Here is a 26252-nt window from a genome sequence, read left to right as displayed (position 1 = left end):
AAATATTCATATCACAATTTTTGGGAGACAAACGAATATTGAAGCAGAAAACATGTGGATAAATAAAAAAGGTATAATCTAACCGCTTGGTGGATGAGTCACGTTTTTGGTTTTCAATTGAGAGATAAGATGAACATGAATAAGACAACATGTATAGTTCGGTTGCATTTATCATTTGATAATTTTAGTTGAACTTATGTATACTGCCGTTTAAAACTTCAATAACCATCTTAGAAAATTCAAATAAAAATGTTCAAAATAAAACTTACTTTCAATTTACATAGGAATCTAAATCATTAAAGAAAAGTGGTATACTGCGCTTAAAAACATGTATAAAGCTTGAAATTTGTGCAAATTGGGAAGCTCTTCATCACAACATAACAAAAAAACAGCCGGAAATGTATGCTATCAATGTTAACGAGTCGGAATTTTTTATGATATAAATATGCTCCGAAAGCAGTCGGAGTACCAAATCTACCATTTTAACTGGAGTTATATTACCAACTATATTGACAAAAAAAAAACACTCGCATATACACCCGGTCATATTAGTGGTCATAATTTGTCTGTTCGCTCCCACTCAGTGCATCTTGTTGGTCAAATGGGTTGCAATAAAATTTATTTCTATAAGCTGTTATTTATGTTCACTGTTTGAAGGCACTCTCGACTGACTTTCGCATATAGACTGGCTGCCCAAGTCGGTTTTTGCGCGCGATGGGGAGTCATTAGCAGCTCAAGATACGGTAGATGTTATTGTTATTATTTTTTAATTGGCGAATCTGGTAAATATGATAAACATAGCAGACGGACTAATGGAGCACGTCATAGGCTGTAACAGGCAACCATTAATGTGTTAACCCCAAAAACATTGTCGGTGGTGAGAAGTGTTTGTTGAGATAATCGTGCTGATTTAGCGGTCTGGCACTGTATGAAGCGGCAGTCGGGTGGCCAGATTTTGGCTCTAATTATAAACATTGTTCGTAAATATATGTAATTGTTTTGTTGATGGAAACAAGCGTTAAATCAAGTTCATGCAAGTCTTTTACTTTTATAGACAACAGATTGCATATTACATAGAGTGTGCATCGAATTTAATGCTACAAGATAGTTTGCCGGGAAAAAATGGTCCTTAATATTGTGATAACCTGCGGAGTATTCCCTTTTATGGCGATTGCAAATCGTAAATTTCGACAAAATTATTTTACGCATCGCTAATTGGTGTTGTTTTGTTTGTAAATATCGATTATGGAGGTTTTAACCTAATGACCATTCACCTGTTGAACCTGAAAAACTTTCATTACCTCCTTGAGCTTAGGTAGACTGTAAGAAAGGCAGCATCATGCCTGTTTCGGGATATTTTATATGCGTCGGCGACAGTTTGATTTACAAAGTAAGCATGTTTTATATCTGTTTTCGAACTAAATTTTAAAATGGCAGCAAGTTCTCAAGAATTCTTAAATTCAATTATGAACACTTATTCACTTTGAAAAATTTTAAGAATTTGTTGCAATTATAAAATCAGAAATTCAGTGCCTTATTATGAACGAATCTCATTAGTCATTTTATGAATCTATTGTGATCATCAATTCGACCAAATGATACCAACCTTCAGATGGCATGTGTCACGTCAATCGAATCAAAAACAGAAGAACTACCGACATATAAGTTACATTACTTTCACATTTGATTAAAAAAATGAATTCTGTGTATTGATATACCATTGTTTTTTTTTAGTGGAAAAATGCAGTGCTAAGTCGGCAATAGCTTGAAAATCCGGACTCTACTCCATCAAAAACAGCGGTTTGGCGGTGGTATTCTGATTTTAACCGAGATCTTGCTGATAAAAGTTATGTGGAACGCTCAGGTAGACCAAAATACCTAAATATGCAAAAATCTAAGAATGAAAAGGCCTTTTCCAAGTGGGGGTCGCATTCGCTCATAATCGAACAAAAGAAACAAAGCATTAACGATGCCGTGGACTCTTTGGTACTGTTTAGTTGCAATAAATAAGGTTTCTTGTGTCGGCATTTGACAGTAGGCCTAACATGGATACTCCGCATTACTCCGCAGCCACGAGAAAGCCGTCCAAAAACGCAATACGCTGCAGGAAAAGTCATTACGTCGGTTTTGGGATGCTCGAGGTACACAGATAAAAATATTTTGTGAATTTACATTTATTTTCATACACATATTTGGTGCAGGTATTTGAATGGAAAGTTACATTACAAAACTAAGCGATTGGTCAATATACAGCCTTATTTAATGAAAAAGTGAATGCATTTCAATGTAATTTTACATCAATCATGATTTTAAATCAGATAGTCGTTTCAACTGATGACTGTTTAATACAACTGTTGGTTCACATGTCGTGTAAGTTTAATCTTTTCTTTCTGTGTATAATTTACATCGAATATCTTGGAAAAGAGAAGAACTATCAATAGTTATTATTACATTGGAAGAGTTGAAAGAGTGAAATCGAAAAAAAAGCGATCTGATATGAAGAAATCCATGCCACAAATCAATTGAAACAATGGTCAAATTTAACAAATTGGGCCTCTCCACATACCATATTCTCCAGATATACAGCTCAGAGACTACTGGGGAAACCCGATGAACGACTATAATTAGGTTAAAACCGGATATAAATAAACGATAAAAAAGATTACTGGCTCTCAAAAATATGGTTAATAGAAAAAGATTTAGCTCGAATAAATAAGTTATAGCTTCAACTGGAGTTCATTTTGAGCCCAAGGATAAATCATTGTGCAAACATGACATCTAAAAGTTAGAAAAGCGCAGTAACGATTGCATTGCAATTCAAGGTTGAACTTTGCGAAACAAATATTGTTTTCCTAATTAATCTCAGAACTTTTCGAACGATGTGTTAAGTACCTGTGGAACACAAAAAATGATTATTAAACATTTGAAACTAAAGTTAAGTGGCTTTGACAATGGTTAACCGTCAACAGTTCGAATAATCACATAGAGCATATGCAGTTTTGTCGAAGGGAACCATGTGCCGATTATTATAAACTCAGATTCCAGATCTGACTCTCGGTTCTGGTATTATAGGATGATGAGTGATAAAAATTTCAAACCTTTGATGCTAAAAACGTAGATTCTTTCAAACTGTTCCAATAATGTCTTGTTAGTTGAAGTCCATACAAACTTTGAAACTTGGCTGTACCTGTTTTGGGCTTTAGTTCAGGAGATATCGAAAGCAACGGTCAAATATCTAGTAGAGAACGTATAACAATTTATCATACTAACGATTATGAGAAAGCAATCATTACACCACTAAAGGAATAGGAACAGGTGCATTTTCATCAATTGATCTGAAAATGGAAAGGTGATGTCCGAGCTCTGCACACGAGCTGCTCTACACCTGCTGTGTGTGCCTATTAAGCTGGTGTGCTGTGCTTTTTCAAACCAGACTCACGAGCATGTGCTACTTGTGTAGTCCACCTATAGACAAGAGACAAGACAAGAGCGGACACTGTGTGCTTCAAAATTATATTATATTATTGAATAAAAAAGAGCGGACACTCAAGTCAGCACATGAACCAGCACATGAGCTAGCACATGAGCCAGCACATTAGTCAGGTCACGAGCTAGCCCCCCATTCCAGCTCATGAGCCAGCAGATGAGCCAGCACACCAGTTGAATCACGAGCTGGTTCTACGAAGCACACGACTCTCGATCTATTAGTAACACGGCACACGAGCGTGTGCTTCAGACTTCATGTGCGTGTTTATGAAAAAGCACAGCACACGGACTGTATAAGATCTGACTCGTGTGCTGGGCCATCAATGGTCTTTATGAATATAAATCAGTCAAGTTAATTATATTTTTGCATGTAAAGCAAATCCTCAGTGTTTGACCTTTCATTTCAAGAGAGTTCGTAGCCTGCTGAACGACCTCGATCATCGAGCGCTGGATGATTTTGATCAGAGGTTATATTATACATTCCAGTCGGATCGACTTGTCCTTACAAGTGCTCGTACAAAAAGTCTTTCGTTTCGAGATCAATTATGTGGACCCAGCTCTTCTCGTCACCGAAATAAACCAACTAACGGTACTTTTCCGGATATTTAAAATTCTGAAAGAATGCATCGAAAGAGTATTTAGCCATGATACAAACAAGGATATAAGAAACACTAAACATACTCGTTATTTAAATGTTCAAAACAGAAATTAAAAGTGATTTTGACAATATTTGTGTTGTCCTACGTCATAGGTTCGAAAGGACCAAAGGACAATCAACATACTACTGTGGGCAAAAAGTAAGACTATTTCGCGCGGAAAATTCGTCGAAATATTTTTTTGTAGGTTTATGTGACTGTCCGTGACATTTGTACCAAGTGTCACGTCAAAATATTCATTAGTGTTGGGCCGACAACTCTTGGTTTTTCAGTTCGCTTTCACATCCCATCTAAGTCAGTCGATAAAACAAAACCGCTTACGTTCGGGACAGAAGAAATCAAGTACAATATTGTGTAGTGAACAATAGAACGACCTCGAAATGAGTGAACCAAACGAACAAAAGCTACCGCCGACACAAAAGAATACAATTGTTGTTGACTTCAGGCAGTGCAAAATTCGACCTTCGATACGAGAACTCGAAGGTTTGCTTAAGGAGCAAATGCATCTTGACATTAAACGTGTGCATTTACTTCAATGCAATAAGACAAAAAATGTTGTTTACATCCAGTTTTATAAAGAGTTGGATGCAATTCAATTCGCAAAAGACAATAATAATGTGCATTATGTGGAGCACGAGAACATAAAGTACAACATTCCAGTATATATGGAAGATAGTGCTATAGAAGTGCGTGTGCATGATTTTCCCTCAAGCGCCACCGATTCATATATTCGCAAAACTATGTCCCAATACGGAGAGATTCTCTCAATCGAAAAAGAAAAGTGGAAGAATTTTTTCCCCGGTATTCTAATTGGCGTACGTTTATTACGCATACACTTGAAAAGGCCTATACCTTCTTATGTGATTTTCGGTCAAGATACAAGAATTCCGTGCAAATCACTTGTTACCTATGACAATCAGATGGCCACATGTCAATATTGCCAAAATGCTGTTCACTACGGTAAGCCATGTGATAAACTGGACAAGGAGACAACTACACCAAAGGACAACGGTGCTTCCTTCACACCAACCCCAAACAACCCCAGTACACCTGTGACAGCCACCAACAACAATGAACCCCTTCAACGAATCCATCATCATCCCCTATAGAATAAAGTACACCAGCTGCAGTTAACAACTTACCCTCCAACCAACCAGCAATTGCAACCAATGTACAACAAGGTGCATCTACAGCAACTAGCAACGAAAAGAAGACAGGAATCGACAACAATACCATCGATGCGGCAATGGATGACGAGACGAACCACGAACGAAGTGCCCCTCAATCCTCGCAGGAGGGAAATGGAAGCTCCTCTACCCCGAGAAAAAGGGTGACAACGAGATTCAACTCAAAAAAAAAAACTATTTAAAGAATCGGCGCAATCGGCCACGTAAAGCTTGTACGCAAAAAGGCCTGAATAATAATAAAAACTCTTGGTTTTTGCACCACGACAATGCACCGTCGCCTACTGCATTGTTTATTAATATTTTTTCGCCAAAAATTTAACCAATACCGTTCCGCAACTACCATATTTGTCTGATTTAACTCCGTGTGACTTCTGGCTATTCAGCAAACCCTATCGACCGCTCCGGAGAAACCGTTTTGAGTCAATTGAAGACATCAAACGTGAATTGAAGGCTATTCCGGAAATTGACTTTAATAACTGTTCCGAGGGTTGGAAAAAATTTGTCACAAGTGTCTTGGGGCCGGGAAGCATTACTTTGAAGGAGACGAAATAAATAAAATGCAGAAAAAGCCTCAAAGTCGTAAATAAAATCTAGCATATTTGTACTATGGAATTCATTCCAAAAAAATTAATGTTGATCGTGAAGCAGGGCTTAAAACTTACTTGAATTTTGAATCATTTCGAAACATATTTAACGCAGGCTTAGCCTGATTCTTCATTTTACTTTATAAAACTTGTCAAGGATTGTCCACTTTTCTGGAATATGATCTAATAATGGTTTTCAGTAGGCTTTTGTGGAGTTTTCAATTTCAATGTGAGATTTATGATGCAATATTCAAGACTGCTACAAGTATTTACTAAAATTCAAAATCTTACTTGGGATAACCTTACATAGAATTGAAAAAATATGTGCTCGTTTTTATGATGGTGGGGCGAACATATTTGATAATTTGTTTTAGTATTGTTGAGTCGTTGAGCCGTTTTGGGGTTAGTATTAAATTTGATCAGTATCTAAAGAGGAAAACAGATTTAAATAAATGACAAGCGATTGCAACTATGCAATGAAAACCGGGAAAATGTTACCACAGAGACGGGACTCGAAGTCGATTGGAAGTTTGATTTTTCCCTCAACATACGCGGTTTTCTAATTCGGTTTTTCACGCGGATTTTTGAAGTTACGCGGATTTTTGAAATTACGCGGTTTTTCGAAGTTGAACGGTTTTCTTGTATTGCATTAGAAATGCAGGAAATATCGAGACCTGGTGTTATCCCGAATTTTTTTTAAGTCAACTCCTGACACTTTCGATTTTTTTCGAAATAATACTTTTTTTAGTTTACACAGATCTCGTAATCTCTTTTCATGCATTTCGAAGACATTTGGAATCAACAATTATTTTTTAATTATGCGTTTTTTTCTACACGGATTTCCGAAGTTACGCGGTCTCAAATTCTCTAAGTTCAAAAATCCCATTTTTTTGAGATTACACCAAATCTGGACGCATTTCTAAGATATAAGGCATCAAAAAAATTCTTTAGTTTTGCGAAATTTTTTTACACGGATTTCCGAAGTTACGCGTTTTTTTTTTGCGCAGATTTTTTTTACACGGTAGGTATCCCCCGCGTAAAAAGAGTCCTCAGTGAAGTCCTCAGAAAGTGAAAAGATAGACTTGTGACGCGGTGTATGTTTGTTTTCTGTTGAAGAATGTTGACACTAAGAATCCCTCCAAGTCAGGACTCGACCTTACGACTATCATGCTTCTTACAAGCCAGTATAAAACCGGCACACTACACATTGAACCCCCAATCCGACATTTACATGCACTTACCCCATATCGACTTGTTAAAACAACCCAAATCAACAAAAATCCGAGATCTTGAAATATTCTTCTCTCAATATCTCGAGAATCTTTACTTCTGAAAGAAAAGAGAAATATAAACTGCTTTTGATCTTTAAAATCATATTATAAAGTTCAAATGACTGTTTCTCATCAGCATCTTGAAGATTTTCTTATATATCAACTATCAACAGATTCAACTCCCTATTTTTTAACTCTAGAGATTTGAGTTATGTAATTCCATTTTAGTGCAAACAAGAGTAGTACATGGGTCTCTACAAATTTCAAGCATATTGCATCTGAATTAAATGCAATTCCGATTATTATTTTTTTAAGCAAATCGTGAACCGTTAAAGTTACGAGTAGTAAAAAATTTTATATGATGAAATAGTGAATAATATCTTCCCACTTCTTTCGATTTTCTACGAAGTAACAGGCAGTGATAGAAACAATAAAAATTTAATTACACAATCTGATGAATATTCATGAAATTTTGTTGGAATTTCAAATCGGCACCAATACAGTCTCCGAAATCTCTGCCAAAGCACTTACATAAGGATATCTGACAGAAATAGGAATCCAGTCGCTAGCTGGCAAACGGCTAGCATTCGCTGCTGCCCCGTGCATAGTCTCATTACATCCAGGGTGCGGGATTTAACTGAACGAAACCGGATGGAAGGTCATGGAAGCCGCACTCTGCTGACCATCGCCGGAACAAACTTCACGTCACTGCTGTGTCCTTGGGCATATAGGCAGCAGGGATAGTTGTAGGACAAAACAAAATCTAATGAAAATTCGCCACAGGACAGCGCACTCCAAGTGAGCGGAAATTATAATTAGTTGGGAAATGCTCGGGCAGTGTCTTTCAACCAGAGCTGTATGTTGCTGTCATGAAGAAAAATCTCTCGTACTTACTGAGAGTTCAAAGGCCCCTACCGAAGAGAAACAATTTCGTACATTTCGTCAGTTGAAATAAAAGGTAGAATATGTATTAGCGGTGAATGAACTCAGAAATAAAAACCAGTCATGTGAAGACTCTTATAACGATAACCATATTCCTAAACGTAAAACTACTCGATGTAAAAATCATAAAATTGAGTTAGTGATTTTGATTCAGAGCCCCAGGTATGGAATTATTTATACCTAAAATATTATTGATGTGATTTCTAAGAATTGAAAAACTCACAAAAGTCATAGAGTTTTGATAGGGAAATATTAAATTTAATTGAAATGCATCATTGAAATATTTAAGTAAAGTGTTTTTTCTACCCAGTGAATCACAGAAGTACTTCTAACCACTCGTTTAACGAAATCGCAGGTACTTTTGCATTTCATGCTGCTGTGGTTTAAACATAAAACGCTTAGTTGGTTCGAGATGTTGTAATAGGATTTTCCTATCACAAAGCAAAAATCTACGTGTGTACAGGTTTATTGTAAAATACTGTGCCACATTGCGAGAAATGCATTCCTGTGGGTCAAAGGATTATTTTTCAATTTGTTTCTCTCCGGCCCGGTTCCGGTCGGATCCAGTGACGTTGGTATATCATTACTGGTCAACTAATGGGTAAAGGCAAAAGGATTTTGAAGTGGTTCCCCGATCGTCACGATCGCTGCTGGTGTACTTGGTTCTGTGGGTTCCACACAATGCGAGCTACAGTAAGGAAAAGTAGATGGATCTGGGTCAACGGCATTACAACCAGCATGCCCTCGGTTTTGCTTCTCATCAGTAAAAATATCTTCGGAATGCTATATCAGCATTGCTTTGCGCAAACAAATTCAACGTCAGCTTTTCCATCCGCCAACAAGTGAAAACTTCCTGAGGACGTTATGCGAAAAGCTTTTAGTATTACTGATGGCTGCTTATTGAAAGCTTTTTCTTCAAATATTGGACCAAGAGTTCATCCCCCTGCCCGGATTTCCTTTCTCGATGATTCATTATTCAACTTGGCACTGCGTTGTCAGCGAATGACGAAGTGGGTCGTGTTTACATTTGTTGGACTGAAAGATGTACTGTGTGCGCAATCCGATCTCATCGCATCCAACACTAAACTACAAATTGTATGTGCAAATGACAATTGAGTGTTGCAAAATTCAAGCAATGGATTTTGGAACTGTTTGGATCGTTTCGGATGCATTTCAAATCAATGTTAATGCTGACTATACCAAATTACCTACTTCTGGTGGATACGGAATCACTTGTCAACCAAACGTCAGTAACATGAATAAATGGAACTTTTAAAAGTTTTTATTCACAAAGTATCCGTTTTGTGCAAAAAGCACATATTTGTTTCCATTTTCTTCTTGTTTCGCCTTCGGCTCATTAATGCAGTAGCAGTTGAAAAATAAAGATGTATAAGTTGGTTCAAGCGAAATGTAGGTTCAAAGATGTTATACAATATTTTATATGAAAACAATAACCTTAATAAAGAATATCAGTTTCTTCGTCCAGTCTAGTAACAATCAACAAATAGTTCGATGTATTACCATTACTACAGTTATTGTTATGAAATCATCCTAGTTTTAAGTAATTCGTTGAATATAATTAGAAAATGTCCTAGGCATCTTAGAGCTCAAGCAATGTGCCTAAAAGTATAAGGTAGTGGAAAAAAATTAAGGAAAAATATCTCATCGAAAGATTTTTTCTTTAAACCCATTGTTTCTGCAAGATTTAACCAAATATCTGTCACTATGAATAGTGAACGAAATATCTTTCAAGGGAAAATATTATATATGCACATCCTTAGAAAAACTAGCTAAATTTCAATAGTTATTTATAGTTTTGCTTCGAAGGTGTAAATATTTCGATTAACTGATTATGATTATGCTGAAGCATGCTTTTGTGAACTACTCGAATCAATCTGAATTAATTGGTGTCAATAGTATACCCAAATTAGTGTATTATTCAATAAAAAGAATTTGTTGAGGCTTTTTCGAAGAAAGAGAAAGGTATTATCATACCACTAGGTGGATTAAGAAGAGTTTTCATGTTTATTTTCAGTTTTCATCGAGTAAACCAAAAACAAAAACGTATATGTTTCTCAATATCAGTTAATCGAAATATTTACACCTTCGAAGCAAAACTATAAATAACTATTGAAATTTAGCTAGTAAGATTTCAGATTTCAATCTAAATAAGGACCACCCTAGTAAGTTTTTTCATCAAAATGTGCGCTATTTGATTGCAAATAACTTTTGTGAAGACACCAACTACAAAAAACTAAAAAAACTAATATTTAATATTGAAATATTTTAGTCACGCTAATTTCCCTTTTTGGACCACTGTGAAATGTTCATTGAATAGAAATAGGAAAGTTTGTTCGGACCTAATCTAACAAACTCTACAAATCCTGTATACTCTGTAGTTCCGAGTATCCACAACAAATTTAGGAATTTCTAAATTTAATGAAACTATAAGACTTTTGAACCTAGTTAAACCTAGACTAACTATCTCATTCTCTATTTCGATTAAATCAATTAAACTAAATCTAAAAAATGAAGCGAACCTTCGTTTCTGTTCTTTCTTATTATTATTATTATTATTATTATTATTATTATTATTATTATTATTATTATTATTATTATTATTATTATTATTATTATTATTATTATTATTATTATTATTATTATTATTATTATTATTATTATTATTATTATTATTATTATTATTATTATTATTATTATTATTATTATTATTATTATTATTACTATTATTATTATTACTATTATCGTTATTATTATTGACTTCACTACACAACTGGAATGGTATTACTGCACTACCGGCTGTGCAAATTGCATATTTTTCAGTTAAATTTGAATTCAATGACATTCGTTTATTCTTTCGGTCGCTCTTATCATAGGATAGCTAAAACTTTTATCAACCGCTGCACCGTCTTTTATCAATATCACACACCAGTAGCAGACATCCGTAACCGTTTCGATTTCTTTATAGCGTGTACGAAATAGAACAAAGCACGCATCGTTCGTTTTGTGTTTTCTTCTTCTTTCGGTGTTGTACATATTGTCATTCTATATGGCGGTTTGAAAACTTTGACACTCATCGCCCTGTAACTGCGGAACCGGAAGTTGAATCCGGATGAAATTTCACAGTAGCTTTAAAAATAATATGAGGTTTAGTTTAAATTAAGTTTTGTGAAAATCAGTGCAAGCATCCCAGAGAAATCGAAGTGAGTTCTATTTTTGGAGTTTTTCTTCACCACTTTCGGTGCTGCCGGAACAGGAAAAGGGGGGACCAGTAGTGCCGAATTATATTTTTATGCCTGCAATCGTTCGTGAAAAAATACTAATGAGATTGGCAATTTCCCACCTATCACGCTTTAGTTCCGAAACCGGATGTCGGATCCGGATAAAATGTTCTAAAAATTATTAAAAAACTTTAAGACCTTAGTAAAGTTTACGTTTCGTCTTCGACTCATCAGTGCGTCAGCAGATTGTGTTGAACTGCTGACGCAAACCCCCGGATCAACATAACCCGCTGAGCAGGCTATGGCACCATTAGACCTTTCACTTGAATCTAAGTTTGTGAAAATCGGTTCAGCCATCTCCGAGAAAAGTGAGTTACATACATACACATATGTGATGTGATGTGATGTGAAGTGAAGCCACCATCAGTTCAAGGACTTGCCAGTGGATGAGGGTAGACTTACAGTAGCCCCGATATGACTCATCCATTCACTTTCTTACTATAGCTGTTACCGAAAAGCGAACAAAAAGGGTTGGGCGAATATGTAAGTAGAGTCACTTACTCGTATTCCGCGGGAATAAAAGATGCTCTTCCAACCATAATATCCAGTGCATGGATGAAGCATATCGCTATACATGCTTGAACCCGCCTGATGGTTTGTTTGAGAAGGGCGCGTCAGACTCATTTCAAACCTTCAGAAGGAAACAAGTTTCCTTCAAGTGACTTGGGCTGGCTATCCACAATCCCTCGTCTAGTCATCAATTCGTCCGATGCCCTGATGCTCCCTCCCCTTTACGTCCCCGTGATAAATGTTTTATATTTATAAATACAATGAAACATAGTGTAATGAAATTAATATAACATAAAATGATATAGTAGATTACAATATAATATAATATATTATAAAACAATATATAAAATAACAGTTAATGTAGAGTGTCAGTTACGCTCTTCTATCTTCGCAATACTGCAGGAAGTAGAATATTTCTCTTCTAATAACAATAATAATATCCACATCTATAAAAATAATATAGGTTATTATTATTGACCACAAATTAATAATAATAAAAATAAATATAATAATGAAAATAATAAAAAAAAACAATATAATATAGTACAATGAATTATATAATAAACAATATAATGAATAAAATGATATGTTGCGATATGCTATGATATTATATTTCTTGAATTTATATGTCATTTCTCATCCTCTCATTCTGCCATCAACGCATTCCATCGACCAATTGTCACTACAGACACACGTGTAAGCATGAAACAGGAACCAGTGAGGACCAAGCTCACCTTGTGACAACCTTGATATTTAGTTAAAAGTTACTTTAAAAATGATAACTTATAGGGAAAACGAATTTATATTTTGCGCAGAGGTACATAGTACTACTCATAATAAACCCTATAATATAATATAATACAACATAATGCAATACAACATAACATAATATAATAGAATACAATATAATATATGAAATAATATGCTATGATACAATATAACAGTTAATGTCGCAGTGAGTTACGCTCTTCTTCTTCTAATAATAATAATAATAATAATAATAATAATAATAATAATAATAATAATAATAATAATAATAATAATACATGATGTAATAAACAACAGAATTATATGTTGTAATATACTATGATAAATACTGCACTTTAGGATGGGCTCCAACCTACAAGCCATTTCGCACCCTCTCATTCTGCTACTAACGCAGAAGGCGATAGCACCCAGTCGACGCCGTACTATTGACCAAATGTCATCATAGACGCTCGGGGAGGCATAAGATAGGGACTTGTGAGGACTTAGTTATCTCACCATTTGACGACCGTGAGTTACATACATACACATATACACACATACATTTGCTAAGTTCGTCGAGCTGAGTCGAATGGTATATGCCATTCGGCCCTCCGGGCCTTGGTTAAAAAGTCGGTTTTCACAGTGATTGCACAGCTTTTCTATATGAACAAGGCAAAACCCTTTTCAATCCAATTAGTGTAATTTTCATAGATCTTGAGAAACTACCATAGGAAAGGGAGGTCTTGAGATGACACTAAATCTCGACGTTTCGACTTTTGGAGACACTCATTTGATTTTCGAATTTGATGAATGGCCCAATAGTAGCTTTCAAACGAGTCTAAGCTTAGGACATTTATACGATTATACCTTCGGAACAAAAAATGTTTGTCATATGCATTCTGAATTTATGATATAACCCAATAGTAGCATTCAAAAACACTGCGATTTGTCGGTTACGTCACTTATACCATTTAATTGCCGGAACCGAAAGCTTGAAAGCCATTCGAACGTTTAAACTTGTTCAAAAAACCAATAGCAGCTTTCAAACATGATTAAGCTAGTAGGTATCGAAAGTTGTACACAAACAGCCATTTCCAGATCCCATCGAACTGAGGCGAATGACATTTAATACTAAGAGTCTTCGGGGCTCCGACCAAAAGACGATTTTTGATGTAGTACTACGTCTTTCTTTACTATGCTCTCCTGGGTGCATTTACAAAATCTCACGACACTAAAGTTTAACGAAATTACTTCAGATTTGTTTTCCTAATAACTTTTCCCTGTTTGAGTATTTCCTCTAATTTTTTCACGAAACAAATGGAAAAAAACCTGTTTTAATCCACCTAGTGGTGTAATGATGCCTTTCTCATATCAATCATACCATCGTATATTATACTGTGGTATTCTTCAAAATAATTTTCTTCGATTCCTAAAAAGAATAACCGAAATCGGTTTGTTTGATCGTCTACTGATAAAAACTATGAATTAGAGCAGATTTGAGGTCGATTTAGACAACTTTTTACGGTTTTTCGCCCTTTTCATGGATGGTATACAATTTTTAACACACTTCACCTTATATTTCCGGATCCGGAAGTCGGATCCAGAATTCAGGAATTACATACGGAACCACAGGACCTTTCATTTGAGCCTAAGTATATGAAAATAGGTCGCGCCATCTAAGAGAAAAGCTATAAAACATATTTTAATTTTTTTTGCTCATTTTACCCCATAACTCCGCAACCGGAAGTCAGATCCAAACAATATTCAGGAATTTTGTATGGAACTACAAGACCTTTCATTTGAACCCAAGTTTGTGAAAATCGGTTCAGCCATCTCTGAGAAAGTTAGTGCACTTAGTTTCACATTTTTTTGCACATTTTACCCCATAATTCCGGAACCGGAAGTCGGATTCAAATAATATTCGGGAATTTTGTATGGGACCACAAGACCTTTCATTTGAATCTAAGTTTGTGAAAATCGGTTCAGCCATCTACGAGAAAAGTTAGTGCAAAAAAACGTTACATACACACATGCGCACATACACACACATACACACAGACATTTTGCGTACTCGACGAACTGAGTCGAATGTTATATGACACTCGGCCCTCCGGGCCTTGGTTCAAAAGTCGATTTTCACAGTGATTGCATAACCACTCGGCATTATTCAACTGGTGCTTCAGTCAATGGCGAATATGAGGTCCGTTCCTCGAGCCTAAACGCAGAAAAAACAGCAACTAGTTCCTATCGCTTCAAACAAAAGTGATTGCGTCATCCAGCTTCCGGTCGTATGCATTGGAGAAAAAGAAAACTAACAGTGGAAAATGATGGTGAACATTATACAAAATCCGCCTTTCTAATGGCTCTAAATGATTTCTAAGGAACTATTAAGATTGCTTCTTTGCAAATCGAAGGTAAAAATTATCAGTTTAGTGCAAATCTTAAATATAATTTGATTAGCTTTATGCACTTTTCGCTGTGCGAAAATTGCACCAAACGAATGTCAACTATCATTTTGCTGCATCGCGTTCGAGGAAAATGTTCCGAACAGTGTTTAATATCTTCGAGAGTTCTACAATTTAGTTCTTCTGAATGCCAGAAATGAATCCCGTACGGCATTTTGATAGTTTCTATCATTGAAATATTGAGATAAATAAAATATTGAAATTTATGAGCGATTGCGTCAGCAGCTGGTAGTTCGCATTCGGGAAAAATATACCGAAATGTGAGCGACGCAGAACAATTAATTAATTGTCCATTCTAAGGGTTTCTCAAAAGACTATTAGAATGATTCTTATTTGAAATATGCAAATCGGAAGTAAAAATTATTCGTTTAGAAAAAATCTAAAGATATAATCAGTATAGTGAACAGTTCGCAGTGCGGACTTTACCCATATCCGACCCGAACCCGAATAAAGTCCCGAAACCCCAAATAAAACCCAAAATCTGACCAATTTTTTAACCCAAAACCCGACCTGTATCCGTTGAAAATGAAAAAAATCGGCACCCGCAGCAAACCCGAACCCAACCAACATTTCTGAACCGTCGGATTCGGGTACAATTTCGGGTACAAATACCCGAAACCCGACCATCTCTAATGCTTATTACCTTTGGTTAATATTCGTTTCCTTCGACCGACGTGATCTATCCAGAGCCTTCTACATTCAATCGATATAAATGTTGATCGGATGGTTTCTGGTCTTGACTATAAGGCGGGTGAGGTTAACCGTCAACTATCAGCTGTACTTTGCTTCCACCGTTTTCCGATGGGTGGCTGTACCGGCTGAGGCTGGTCAAAATACATAAATGATAATGCCTTTAAAGTGAGTGTGTACAGTGCCTAACGAATTGTCATCGCCGTTTCTGTGACAGTTGTTCTTGTTTTCGTATTATTCACGCTCAAAAATATCTGTTTATGTGCCAAATTCTCGCCATTTGCGGGAAGTTTTACTTTTCTGTTACATTTCGAAAAAAATGCAGCTGAAGCGCATCGAATGCTCTCAGAAACTTACGGTGATGCTGCTCTGAATAGAAAAAAACCTTCAAAGATGAACAACTAGAAGCATTGCTTGATGAAGATTCGTGCCAAACCCAAGAAGAGCTTGCCGAATCACTCGGAAAGAGTCAGCGAGCCATTTCAAAACGTCTCAAAGGCATGATTCAGAAAGAAGGAAACTGGGTGCCGTACGAGTCGAAACCGAGAGACATCTAGCGCCGTCTATTTGTATGTGAGCAAAGACAAAATCGTAAGGGGTTTTCACATCGAATCGTAACCGGTGATAAAAAGTGGGCTCGATACGATAATCCTAAACGCAGAAAATCATGGGGAAAGCCCGGGCATGCGTCGAAGGCAAAACCGAACATTCACGGCACCAAGGTTATGATTTGTATTTGGTGGGATCAGCTCGGTGTGATTTACTACGAGCTCTTAAAACCGAGTGGGACCATCACAGGAGATCGCTACCGAACGCAACTGATGCGCCTTAGTCGCACGCTAAAAGAAAAGCGGCCACAATATCAAGAGTGACATGACAAAGTCTTCCTCCAACACGACAATGTTCGGCCTCACGCCGCAAAAGTGGTCAAAAAGTACCTGGAAACGCTGAAATGAGAAGTGGCACACGGCCTGGCAGATCAACATTTTCAATCCTTCGAAGAGTTGGAAAAATGGATTGCTTCATGGGTAGCGTCAAAAGAAGGCTCCTTTTTCAAGCCACGATCCGAAAATTTTCGGAAAGATGGGAAAAAGTTGTCGCACAATACTTTGAATAATACATCTGTAAGCACTTTTTCGCAATAAAGCTTTTAATTTTGGAAAAAGCAAAGTTGTACACCTGATATTATCCAAACAGTTTTAGATCGAAGCTGCAACACGTCGTGAAAAAACAATCTTGTAATTTTCGTAGTCCAATATTTTGCTGTTTGGTTCCTTCTTTAAATTGCGTTCGACATTTGATGATTTGACCATTCGGCATCAGTTCGCAGTATACAACACACTTGTACTAATACGAGTGACGATAAAATCAGACTAAATTCGCTCAAATAAGCACATTTTCCTGCCTATTTGAATAATTGTAACTTGTCACGGCTGCGGAAGGAAAGGATAAAAAGTACATGCAGCTTGAGTAGTGACAAAGGTGAGAAGACAGTACATAACAAACAGCAGCAAATCGTTCTGCATTCTCAAAAGCAGCTATCGAAATACACATTCAAAAAAAATTTCCAATCCCTGAAAAAATAGGAAATTATACAAAAAGCATGAGCCCAAAGTAAATTTGGATTCAATACCATCGAGGCAAACTTTTGAAGTTTTTGAGTTTACAAAAGTCCAGAAATGCTTGGGATTTTGACGAAGATCAGTAGGAACCCGCATAACGTAACAGTTCGGCTGAAAAGTTCGTATCGTTTAATAGAAACACACATTTCAGAGGCGATACAGCGATTATAGCGATCTTCCAACTTTTCGATACCATTTTTGTAGTACGATTTGTCCTTTGCCTCAAAATAGGCATCAGTTTCAGCGATTACCTCTTCATTGCTTCTTAATTTTTTTACAGCGAGCATTCTCTTGAGGTCTGAGAACAGGAAAAAGTCACTGGGGGCCAAATCTGGAGAATACGGAGGATGAGGGAGCAATTCGATGCCCAATTCGTTCAATTTCAGCATGGTTTTCATCGACTTGTGACACGGTGCATTGTCTTGATGAAACAAAACTTTTTTCTTCTTCAAATGAGGCCTTTTTTTAAATTTTGGACTCCGGAGTGAAGTGATGGAGCCATGTTTCGTCCATTGTTATATATGGACGAAAAAAATCGGTTTTATTTCGATATAACAGCTCCAAACACTGCTCAGAATCATCAATTCGTTGTTGTTTTTGATCGATTGTGAGCTCACGTGGAACCCATTTTGCATAAAGCTTTCTCATATCCAAATATTCGTGAATAATATGTCCAACACGTTCCTTTGATATCTTTAGGGTGTCAGCTATCTCGATCAACTTCACTTTACGGTCATTGAAAATTATTTTGTGGATTTTCTTCACGTTTTCATCGGTAACAGCCTCTTTTGGACGTCCACTGCGTTCATCGTCTTCGGTGTTCATATGACCAGTACGAAATTTTGCAAACCACTTACGAATTGTTGCTTCGCCCGGTGTAGAGTCTGGATAACACTCTCAGGGTCATTTCACCGAAAAGGTCATTGTTTTGTTTTTTATGTCTCCTGAATGATTGAGGCTTTTCTCTTTGAAAGATTTTACCGATGGATACACAAAAGGAACGACAAACTATATTAGACTGTTGCCACCACTGCACAATAACATTGCTGAGCGCCGCCTACGAAGTACTATCCCAAATCATTTGTCGGTGTTCATCACCAATAGCAAAGGAATACGTAGAACGCTATGAAGCAGGATTTTCTGACGCCTGTTCCTCTACGAATCATATTTACACGATTAAACAAGTACTCCAGAATTGTAGAACATGGAACGTGGAGACGACGTATGAACCACGAATTGCAACAGCTGTTTCGAGAATCACCTATCATACGTTTACGAACCATTATGAGGATGACACACGACAGCCCAGTGAAAACGGTTTTTGAATTTGATCTGGTTGAAATAAGAAGAGGAGAAACACGATCAAGGTGGATCCATCAAGTGGAGAGAGATATACAATGTATTCGTACCGAGTTAGTTGGATACGTAGGACTGATACACTAAAGAGCAAGCGAGGACTATAACTGCTAGATAACGCATAAAAATGTTATCATTGAGAATCGAACGAAATGAATCGACAGGTACAGGTTGCTGCTCTGATAAAACGAAGACATTTTTAAAACGGTATCAATTTTGCAAAAAGTCATTCGCTTTGCATACAAACTTATTATTTTTATACTAATAACTTGGAAGCTAACATTCGAATCCGTTCCTAAAAATCTTTCACTTGATGGAAAACTAACAAACAGTTTACTTAAATTCGGAATAAGTTAGATAGCATAACACGCCTCAATATTGAAGCGGAAAACATTCCTCCAATGTACTTCTTCGATAGCGAAGCTTCACAACCAATTGGCATCGTGTAAACATTTGAATTCAATTTGAATCAGAACAAACAAGTAACCACTCTCAACGCAATCAGCACAAACAACCCACGAATATATTCAGGTCGTGTCGTAGGCGCTTACAACAAACGAACTTCAAACATTGAACAGGTAAACATTCCCTGGATCGCTTTTGACTGCCAAAATAAACTGTAAATCAGGGTGTCTGCATAGTGCCTTACCCTTGAAACAAAAATTTCGTCTTTGTTGTTCGAAATCGAATCCGTCGGAGGCGCCGATAATTAATATCTGACCTAGTTTTACCTCCACCCTCTCGTTGACATCACTCGGCGTGCTATCTTCCGATCCGTCCGATGATGGTCACCAACCAACTGCCGCCGTCGTTATTTCCGCTAACCGCATTCGTGAATGTGACTCACTTATCACCGTGTTTTCAGCGGAATAATCCTCTAAATATGGTTCGATTACCGATTGACGACGCCATCCCATCCAAGAGCCAGTGGCCAACCAAAGGCGAACTGGCGACAAATGTACGGAGGCGTGAAAATTGAATTGTTAACCATCTTCGCACGAAGCTTCCATCATCTCGTTTCGTAGTAATTTTTATGGATGCCGAAATTGTCGCTCGGACGAAAGGAAGCCAGTTGCAAATGATAGTTGCTGAAATAAATTACAATTAGCGACGTTACCGCAGTGAAGCTATCAACCTCTCGTGCTCGTTTCCGAAAACAGTTTGATTCGATATCCCAACAGCAAAATTGAGAATCTGTGTAGGAGGAGCGACTGATGAAATTGTAGGCATAAAAACGTTGGTAAACATACTTGTAAAGACGATTCTTTTTCATTCACAGAGTCCCAATAAGTACGTTATTTGCTTCGGGAATGGATCGTTTTGTATGTTTTCAATTACTATTGATAATAAAACCCGTCTCAAATGAACAATAATCGTTAGTCGCTGTGAAAGGAAGCGTGAATGATGCCGGCGAATCTGGGACTACCAAACAAGTTAACAGGGGTTTCCAGGGTTTAAAGTGGCTTTAGGATAAAATATTTTAAATTATAGATTCATATCATAGATCATATTCTTGATTCAAATTTGATTTAGTTGTGGATCGTTTCCACCAAAAATTTTTTTTACTTTTTTTGTATTTACCAATATATCTGTAGGGAAAATGAAAATTTTCATCATCGCACAGTGGTCCAAAATTGAATTTTAATGCCTTTAATTATTTTGGGGCTTTATCGCAAACTTTTTCTTGGTGGTGTCTTTTGAAAAGTTGTAGGGGGTATCGATATAGTTTTACGGAAGTGAATCAAGAAATGTTCCAGCAAGTGTCAAAAGGCAGATAAAAAATTAGCTTTGTACTGGAAGCAGATAGAGAGCTTTCGTCTTTGATAATATTGTAGACATTGTAATTTGAGGTAATTTAGCTGAAAAAGTCACTTCTCTAACTAAAGCCATTAATTTATTATGCGATAGTGTTACTAAAAGGGCTTTAAAGATCAGTTTTGGTTTGAAATTTGAAAAAGAGCGTAAAATTTGGACGTTTTTTATAAAAAATCGTCATGTTTAGTACTTAATAATTTCAGAAGGTTGTACAAAGATGCAGATCAAATCACTCTAGTTTGAAAGTAATTTTAATTTACATCAAAACCTTGTAGTAATGGTTTGTTTCCGATAGTATCCAAGAATTCTATGGGCGAATGTACATCTGATGTATGTGAGATCTATCGAATTGGTGTATTTAAATATTTTTTAACAAATAAACAAAATGAACATAATAAGAGATGGATACGTGTAACACACTCGATTTTAAGACTTCAAGAAGTTTTGAACAGTTTCCGCCAGCTTGTTACCACAGAATCAGAAGACTAAAAATTTTGCATAAATGTATCTTCGATGACTAACATTTTATTTTTACGTAGAGCTACTTATGTCTTCACTATGCTCACCTGGGTGCATTTGAAAAAAAATCACGACACGAAAGTGTAATGAAATTACTAAAGATTTGATTTCTTAATGACTTTAACTTGTTAAGACCACCTTTATTACAAAAACATGATTTAAATATTGCAATAATAGGTTCAAAACACGAAACATTTTAATCAAACGAATTTATAGATTCTATAGATAGCCATCTGGACAGTGGAACTTCACCCGGCATTATTCAACTGGTGCTTCAGTCAATGGCGAATACGAGGTTCTGTTCCTCAAGCCTAAACACAGAAAAATAAACAACTTTTTCCTTTAGTGAGCATATCTGCTATTGGGCATTCTCAGTGTGAGTTTCAGGAAAGAAAACAAAAAGTGGACAACGATGGGGAACATTGCACAAAATCAACCGTTCTAATGGCTGTAAGTGTTATCTAAAGAAATTGCAACTCGAAGGTAAAAATCATCAATTTAGAGCAAATCTTGAATAATTCGATTAGCTTTGCTTAGCTTAGCTCCCGGGTTGGCGGTTTAATGCATAGGACGCTGGTCTTACAAGCCAGATGTCGTATGTTCGAGCCCCGGCCTGGAAGGATTCTTAGTGTCAGTAGGATCCATAGTACTAGCCATGCAATGATTCTGTACACTAAGAATCGGCTTCGAAGTCTGTTGAAACAGAAAGGCAAAATTCCACAAAAGGAATGTAACGCCAAGACTTTGCTTTGTGCACTTTTCGCTGTGCGAAATTTGCACTAAAGGAACGTTAGTCATCATTTTGCTGCATCGCGTTCGAGAAAAATATTCCGAACAGTGTTTAATATCGTACAGAAATTTAGAATTTGGTCCACCACAAATGAATTCCGTATAGTATTTTGGTAGTTTCTATCAATGAAATATTGAAATAAATGAAATATTGAAATATATAAGTGATTGCGTCATCATCCAGTAGCTGGTCGTTTGCATTCGAGAAAAATACACCGAAATGTGAGCGACGCAGAAAAATCAATTAATCGGCCATTCTAAGGGTTTTCCAAAGGACTATTAGAATTATTCTTCTTTGAAATGTGCAAATCGGAAGTGAAAATAATCCGTTTAGAAAAAATCTAATGAAATAATCAGTATAGTGAACCGTTCGCAGTGCGGATTGCGCATTAAACGAATGCGAATAAAACCAACGTTCAGTTGCTTTGAGTTCAAGAAAAATGCACCGAGCAGTGTTTAATATGGGAGAAAATTTCACAATATGGCACCTTTAGGGACTAGAAATGAATCCCAAATAACATTATGACAGTTTCATATCGGAAATCATTCATGAAGCCAAATGGTTTAGTTTTGAAAACATAATATGGGCGGAGCTTGTAGCAGTTATTTTGAAGATATAAAATAAATGTAGGCAATCGTTTAGTTTTATCTTCGTTAAAGATTGGTGAAAGCTTGAACACGTATCAATACAGAAAGCAGCATGGTCCCATTGCTATGGAATCTCATGTTTATCCGACTTCCGGTTCCGGAGTTATAGGGTATTATGTGAAAATAACTATAAAATGTGCACTCAATTTTCTCGGAAATGGCAAAACCGATTTTCACGAACTAAGATTCAAACAAAAGGTCTTGCAAATTTTCCAAAACATTTTATCCGGACTCGACTTCTGGTTTCGGAACTAAATGTGATAAATGGAAAATTTTCTATTTCATGTTTTTTTTTTTTCACAAACGTTGGTCAAAAACAGGTAAAAGCCTTGGTAATATATTCCTGTTGTGGAATTTGGCCTTCTGTTTCAACAGACTTCGCAGCCAATTCAGAGTGTACAGAACTATTGCACACTACGAATCCTTCCAGGTCGGGACTCGAACATACGACAACTGGTTTGTAAGACCAGTGCCCTATGCATTGAACCGTCAACCCGGGACCAGGTACAAAAACAGGTACAAACCTCATAAAACTGACTGATAAATTCGTCTTGTTTGCAGAGTTTATTAGTTTGTGGGCATAAAAACTTGATTCGGTACTAATAGTTCCCCACTTCGTGTTCCGGAAACACCGAAGGTAGTGAAAAAAAACCCTGTTTTAATCCACCTAGTGGAGTAATGATGGCTTTCTCGTATCAAACATACTATCATATATATTACTGTGGTATTCTTCAAAAGAGAATTCTTCGATTCTTGAAAGATTAACCGGAATCGGTTTAGTTAATCGTTTCTTGGTAATGACTACGAATTGGGGTAGTTTTTTTTATTTATTGCTGAAGAGAAATTTTTCACGTTTTCTGTTTCGCAAGCGTAAAGGTATGAAATTTTTAACACGCTTTACCCTATAATTTCGGAACCAGATTTGAGATCCGGATGAAATTCTACAAGACAAGACCACATGACCTTCCATTAAAACCTAAGTTTTAGAAAATTGGTCGAACCATCACTGAGAAAAGTAAGTGAGATCTATTTGAGAAAATATGACCACTATTTCCTGTGCCTCCATCGGAAACTGGGACCCAGGATAGCCGAAATCAGTTTGTTTGGCCGTTTACTGAAAATGATTATCGAATGAAGTAGTTTTGGTATTAGTTTAGGTTTTTTTTCGTTTTTCATTTCGCCCCTCTAAGTAAAGGACCATGAGACCATTCACACACAGACATTTTGCGTACTCGAAGAACTGAGTCGAATGGTATATAACACTCGGCCCTCCGGGCCTCGGTTTAAAAGTCGATTTTCACAGTGATTGCATAACCTTTCTGTATGAGAAAGGCAAAACCTTCAAAAATAGAACTCATTTCGATTTCTCAGTGATACGTGAACCAATTTTCACAAATCTTGATTTAAATTGAAGCTCATTTTGTTTTAAAAGCTCCTGTGAAATTTGATACAGATCTGACTTCCGAATCCGCCATTACACGGCGATGAGTGTCGAAGCTTTCAATCCGTCATATAAAATGGCGATACAAAATCAATACGCACCGGTACGAGCTGGCACAGAAGAAGAAAACACAACTCTCTTTTACAAACAATGCACACAACGGGCTTTGTACAGTTTTGCACATGCTATAAAAAAACAAAAAGCTGATTATTTGCTCACTTTCCTCAGATATAGAGTGACTGATTTTCACAAACTTAAGTTCAAATGAATGGTCTTATGGTCCCATACAAGGCTTACAAAGCTTAAGAAATTCATCCGAATACAACTTTCGGTTCCGAAATTACAGGATGAAGAGAGTTAAAAAAATTGTAAAGCGGCGAAACCAAAAGCATGAAAAAAAAATTCTAAACTGGGCATGAAATTATTTCAACCGTTAGTCATTGTTAGTAGACGACCTATCAAACTAATTCCGGCTATCCCGAATTCCAATTCCGGAAGTATCGAAAATAGTGTTTAAATACTCTAAAATTAAAATCAGACTATTTTCTCAGAGGTGGTTTGGCCGATTTTCATGAGCTTAAGCTAAAGTATTCCTGAATTTCATCTAGATCTGACTTCCAGTTCCGAAACTACTGGGTTAGCCGTTAGAAAATATTGTAGCGCCACCTAAAACGACGAACTGAAAGAAGGAACAGTTCTTAACTAGGTTCAAAACTGGTCTAATTTGTTGCTAGCCATACGAACCAGCTTCTGCTTTTCCGGTCATCGAAATTAGGTTAGTAAGTATTGGAAATAGTGGTCAACAACTGCAAAAAGAATCTACCTTACTTTTCTTCAAGATGGCCAAATCGTTTTTCACAAACTTATAGAATAATTATTCAAAGGAAAAGCCTTACGGTTTCATACAGAATCCCTGAATTCGTTGTGGATAATACTTCCAGTTCAAGTTCGGAATTATAGTGTGTTTAGATTCGTAGATTTCGCTAGATTACGTTCGAATAAACTTTCCTACTTCTATTCAATGATGGTACGAGTAATATGAGTAAGGCGCCATTACAACACTAGGCGAATTAAAACAGATTTTTTTTATCAATTCAGCTATATAATGTTATATGTATGAGAAAAGAAATCAACTTCAATTTTATAAACAATTATAGATTTTTCATAAACAAGTATAAACCGATGGAAATATGAGTGGAATATTCAGAATTAAAGTTATTCTTTGGAGCTGAACTCGAACCGGCAAAACTATATTTCGTGAAACTGTTTCTAGTTTTTAATCTTGGAGATATGTGGAAATCTCATCACTGAAGAAGCCTCATGTAATAACACTTGAAGACAAAAATAACATTTCTCAATTTAAGACAGTTTTGTTGGTACTAGAAAAGAATATTCTGACGAAAAGTTTGAATCCGTTCCTTTAAATCCGGTGTAGCTTCCTTAATGAAGAATTTTTACTTGTTAAATTAAAGTTAATTCTACTCTAGCGCTTAGGAGTTGAAATGGAAATCGCATGGGTATTATTTCACTTATAAGAATTATTTATATATTTGGATATGGGTTCAAGACCTATTAATTGTTTTGTGTGGTAGTAATAGAGTTCCAGAGAATTTGGGCCCAAACGCATTTGTCTTGTTTAGCTGAGATATAATGCCAAAGGAACACAACAATTTCGTAAAATCAATCACGAAGAATTTACTTGCTAATTTCAATCAACCTTGTGATACAACCTCAATTCTGCCTCTGCAAACCGGTTCTGTTTGCAGCGTTGTTTATATTTTCAATTGTCTGTTGGCCATAGAACTTCTTATGGCGGGGAATGCGCCTACGCAAACCATTGCTCGTAGTCCGAAACCGCCAGAGCGTTTAGTGACAACAATTGCGACGACAATAAAGTTTTTAATTAAAGTTTTTCGATTGGACTGGTGACGGCTTATTTTCGGTAATTGCAGTACAAAAATTAACATTCCGTCAGTTGATACACGTCGTTCTGCTGCTGCTATTGTTGAATGTTTCTGTTGATTAACGCAACCTGTCATGCAATTGTCGGACGGGAGGTGAGCCTACTCTGCTGCCTACCGCCAGGTGAAAGTCGTAGGGGACGATAGAATTGTTTTCAAATAAATTGCATGCAATTAGGGCCTGCGTCGTCGTCGTCGTTGTCATCGTTGTCGCGTTAGTGATAATATGCATGTTTTTTTTTCGTTAATATGCGCGTATTACGG

The 26252-nt window shown here is 36.6% G+C and overlaps 1 protein-coding gene across 2 annotated transcripts in view; it reads right to left on the bottom strand.

Moving 5' to 3' along the window:
• The window catches only part of LOC131440359 (growth hormone secretagogue receptor type 1), a 301813-nt gene that overhangs the window by 204072 nt on the left and 71489 nt on the right, over positions 1 to 26252 (bottom strand). The window lies entirely within an intron of this gene.

This window comes from Malaya genurostris, chromosome 1 (genome assembly GCF_030247185.1).
Source record: "Malaya genurostris strain Urasoe2022 chromosome 1, Malgen_1.1, whole genome shotgun sequence".
Taxonomy (NCBI): Eukaryota; Metazoa; Arthropoda; class Insecta; order Diptera; family Culicidae; genus Malaya; species Malaya genurostris.
This window is presented reverse-complemented; position numbering and strand designations above follow the sequence as displayed.